At 42.9% G+C, this 5,145-nt stretch overlaps 1 pseudogene; it reads left to right on the top strand.

Moving 5' to 3' along the window:
• The first annotated feature begins 231 nt into the window (after positions 1 to 231).
• On the top strand, positions 232 to 1,118 carry LOC135563639 (zinc finger protein 180-like; annotated as a pseudogene).
• Positions 1,119 to 5,145: the final 4,027 nt, after the last annotated feature.

Here is a 5,145-nt window from a genome sequence, read left to right as displayed (position 1 = left end):
CGCCCCCGTGCTGCAATTTTAGCAAACACAAAAAGGTGCCTATGTTGGAGACCAAAAGTCGTCTGGCACACTTCTTAGGATTTCAACAACTTTAATAACTTATTTCTAGCCTACGATAATCGATGTTACTACTAATGTAAAAACAAGACAATATGACTATTCTTGCTCATTTTAAGACAATTGTCAAATAATCATTACATTCATTACAGACAACAATTGTTGAACAACATCATGGCTACGCTGTTGGCATCACCTTTTACAGTGGATTTCCGCTGTTGTGGGCCTTTAACCATCTGTCTGACTTTGTTGTTCACAAAGGAGAGAGACGAGACTACCGTGGGTCCTCTGGGGAGCCTCAACAACCTCATGATGCTGACAAGGCAGAGAAGAGTCTCCACATTAAAACACCTCAAGAAACACCTGCAGAGAACTCACTGCTGCTCTGACTGTGAGAAGAGATTCACCTCATCAGGCATTAAAATTCATCAGAGAACACACACAGGAGAGAAATCTTATAGCTGTGATCAATGTGGGAAGAGTTTTACTCCATCTGGCTCTCTGACTTTACACCGGAGAACACACACAGGAGAGAAATCTTATAGCTGTACTCAATGTGGGAAGAGTTTTACTCATTCACCTGGACTGATATCACACCAGAGAACACACGCAGGAGTGAAACCTTATTTCTGTACTCAATGTGGGAAGATTTTTACTCATCAATGCAAACTGAGAACACACCACAGAACACACACACGGGAGAGAAACCTTAAAGCTGTGGTCAATGTGGGAAGAGTTTTGTTACATCTAGCTGTCTGACATTACACCAGAGAACACACACAGGAGATAAATCTTATAGCTGTGATCAATGTGGGGAGAGTTGAACTTCATCGAGCAATCTGACTTGTCACCAAAGAACACACACAGGAGAGAAATCCTATAGCTGTACTCAATGTGGGAAGAGTTTTACTCAGCTAAGCAGCCTGATATCACACCAGAGAGTACACACAGGAGAGAAATCTTATAGCTGTACTCAATGTCGGAAGAGTTTTAGTCATTCATCACGCCTGATATCACACCAGAGAACACATACAGGAGAGAAACCTTATAGCTGTGACTAAACATAATCTGATAATAGATAATAGATCTCTGACGAAACATCAGAAAATACACAAGTTGTACACGAGTTGTTTCATCATATCAAGTAATAGTGTCACAATGTAGAATGCTTTAACGTTGTAGTAGGAGTATTTTAATGATGTCACAATGTAGAATGTTAACACATTGTAGTAGGAGTATTTTAATACTGTCACAATGTAGAATGTTTTAACATTGTAGTAGGAGTATTATAATGATTTCCTAAACGTTTTCCCCCTTATGAATTGATTTCAACATGATATGGATATTAGCCACAGGCGAAAAATCCAGGCTCTGAAATGGAAGAGTACTATTTATGTGATTTAACAAAATTGACAAACAATTTTTTTTTTCAAATCAAAAGTATTTATATAGCCCTTCTTACATCAGCTGATATCTCAAATTGCTGTACAGAAACCCAGCCTAAAACCCCAAACAGCAAGCAATGCAGGTGTAGAAGCACGGTGGCTAGGAAAAACTCCCTAGAAAGGCCTAAACCTAGGAAGAAACCTAGAGAGGAACCAGGCTATGAGGGGTGGCCAGTCCTCTTCTGGCTGTGCGGGGTGGAGATTGTAACAGAACATGGCCAAGCTGTTCAAAAATGACCAGCATGGTCAAATAATAACAATCACAGTAGTTGTCGAGGGTGCAACAGGTCAGCACATCAGGAGTAAATGTCAGTTGTCTTTACATTCCCGATCATTAAGAGTATCTCTACTGCTCCTGCTGTCTCTAGAGAGTTGAAAACAGCAGGTCTGGGACAGGTAGCACTTCAGGTAAACAGGTCAGGGTTGCATAGCCGCAGGCAGAACAGTTGAAACTGGAGCAGCAGCATGGCCAGGTGGACTGGGGACAGCAAGGAGTCATCATGCCAGGTAGTCCTGAGGCATGGTCCTAGGGCTCAGGTCCTCCGAGAGAGAGAAAGAAAGAGAGAATTAGAGAGAGCATACTTAAATGCACACAGGACACCGGATAAGACAAGATAAGTACTCCAGATATATCAAACTGACCCTAGCCCCCCGACACAAACTACTGCAGCATAAATACTGGAGGCTGAGACAGGAGGGGTCAGGAGACGGTGGCCCCATCCGATGATACCCCCGGACAGGGCCAAACATGAAGGATGTAACCCCACCCACTTTGCCAAAGCACAGCCCCCACACCTGTAGAGGAATATCTTTAACCACCAGCTTACCATCCTTAGACAAGGCCGAGTATAGCCCACAAAGATCTCCGCCACGGCACAACCCAAGGGGGGGTGCCAACCCAGACAGGAAGATCACGTCAGTGACTCAACCCACTCAAGTGACGCACCCCTCCTAATGATGGCATGAAAGAGCACCAGTTTGCCAGTGACTCAGCCCCTGTAATAGGGTTAGAGGCAGAGAATCCCAGTGGAGAGATGGGAACCGGCCAGGCAGAGACAGCAAGGGTGGTTTGTTGCTCCAGAGCCTTTCCGTTCACCTTCACACTTCTGGGCCAGACTACACTCAATCATATGACCTACTGAAGAGATGAGTCTTCAGTAAAGACTTGAAGGTTGAGACCGAGTCTTCTTCTCTCACATGGATAGGCAGACCATTCCATTAAAATGGAGATCTATAGGAGAAAGCCCTGCCTCCAGCTGTTTGCGTAGAAATTCTAGGGACAATTAGGAGTTGTGTTCCACTTACCACGTTGGTGTCCCACTTGAATCAAAATGCAACACTTCAAAATGTGGCTAGCTCTTTTCTACAAATTGTCCTCTAACCAGGGATGTACACATACATACACATACACATCCTCACATACACATTTGGGGCGGCAGCGTAGCCTAGTGGTTAGAGCGTTGGACTAGGAACCGGAAGGTTGCGTGTTCAAACCCCCGAGCTGACAAGGCACAAATCTGTCGTTCTGCCCCTGAACAGGCAGTTAACCCACTGTTAACTGCCTGTTGAAAATAAGAACGTGTTCTTAACTGACTTGCCTGGTTAAATAAAGGTAAAATAAATAAATAAATAAAACATCACTTCCAGATTCCGTGTGGTTTTTGAGCTGTTAGTTTTAACAGGACGTGCAATCTCATCTCTCTCCTCTCGCACAAATGAATTTAGCATGATATCGATGAGTGATGACAAATAAGTGTTGCATTCCCTTGTTTAGCGACCCCTATATTTAAAAGCATCACTCCCAAATGTAGCTGACTCTTCTGCAGGTTGCCCTCTAACCAGTGAGGTAAAATATATCTCCCATTTCCATGTGTTTTTTTGTTGTTGTGTCAGTTTCAACAGCACGTACAACCTAATTTCCCCCCAAATCGATGTCAGTGATGTATTACTACTTGTCAAACCAACAGCGTTTTTGGTGCTTGTGCAGTTTATACGGAGCTTGTTTTAAAAAATACAAGTAATGTGATTATTGTGTCAGATGTTTGTGTATATAGCACATGTTAGGTTTTCAATTTATCCCAAACTGTTTCTGCATATTGGTTATTGATTTGGACACGTTAAAACTGTATTTTGACATTGGGCTATCCCACCTAGCAAAATGTAATTGAAAAGACGTTAAAAATATGACTATGCAATCAAATATTTCATATTTACATTTCATGTTACATTTGGTAGTGATGTTTATTCATGCAACCAACTGACAATTTTTTGGTACAATTGTATTGACATTGTTGCCCTGTTGTTTTTAGAATATCAGGGTTAATTCTCACATGTGCCAAACCAAATGTACTAGAGCATGACATTGGGGACTGGGCCCCGATCCAACAATATGCCTATCGAGTGAACCCTGAAAAGAGAGAGAAGCTCCGCAGTGAGGTGGAAAGTTACTACGGATATCGCAGGAGTTTCCTCTTGAAATTAGACATGTCCGTGGTAAGGACAACTTGGTTGCTGATTATCTCTGGGGTGGGCAGTCAAAAAGATTTGTGTTTGCGTTTAGCCAGTGTGTTACCATGATCACAATTTATTTGGAGTTTTATCTCTTATTCTTTTCCGTATTGAAACTGCACTGTTGGTTAAGGGCTCGTAAGGAAGCATTTCACTGTTGTATTCGGCGCATGTGACTAATACAATTTGATTTGAGTTTTGTTTGGGCTCGTTCCAAGGGGACGAGAGTTCTAGAAGCTAGTGAGTTTTAGGAAGACGAGAATTCTAGAAGCTAGTGAGTTTTAGGATTATATAGAAAGAAAAATGAGAAAGAAATATGATTGTTTATTATTATTTAGGAATAGGTGTTTTTTCTTGTTTTTAATTGTTGACAGCCAGTGTACACCATGTTTATATTGGTGAAGGTGAAGCATTGTAGTTGATTATAATGTGAAATGGAAGTTGTTTTCTGTTTGTGGTGAGCAAACTTGTCCAACAAAATCTAGGATATATTTGTTGTCTTAAGGGGGAAGGTGTTCCAGGCTTTGGTTTTTCCATTTGTGTTTTGAGGTTGGAATTTAGCACGTGTAGCTCGTTAGCACTGATTGGTGTCACCTCGTTAGTCAGTTTGTGTTACACCTGTGCTGGCTTGTCCATCTCGTTATTGGGAAGGTGTTTCACCCGAGCTGGTCCAGGTTCTATTTAAGCACCTAAAATTGAAGGTTAAAGATGTTCTCTGCCTTCAGGGGAACCCAATGGAGAAGGGGTTTGATGTAACCCTATATTTGGAAGAAAAACATAATGAGATTATGAAGACGGTGACGGGAGGGAAAGAAGAAGGTCCCCTGTGTCATTACACGGTGACCAGCCTGGCAAGAAACAACTTCAGGGTGGTCACCGTAACCATGTACAATCCGCACGTGAAGGACGAAGAAGTGAGGGCCTTTCTGGGGAGGTACATGGACAATGTCTCCTCAGCGAGGTACCTCAGGGACTCCCTGGATTTCTGGAATGGGAAGATAGGCTTCCAGGCGTTACTCAGGGAGTCCCCGAAGAGTGTGGATGGCTACCTCCATCCTCCGGCAATGTTCTCCCTGGGGGCTGACAGAGGGACGTTGTATTATGCCCGTCAGCCCCCGTTCTGCAGGCATTGTAT

Source organism: Oncorhynchus nerka, linkage group LG21 (assembly GCF_034236695.1).
Source record: "Oncorhynchus nerka isolate Pitt River linkage group LG21, Oner_Uvic_2.0, whole genome shotgun sequence".
NCBI lineage: Eukaryota > Metazoa > Chordata > Actinopteri > Salmoniformes > Salmonidae > Oncorhynchus > Oncorhynchus nerka.
Note: the sequence above shows the minus strand (reverse complement) of the source record. Positions and strands in the feature narration are given on the sequence as shown.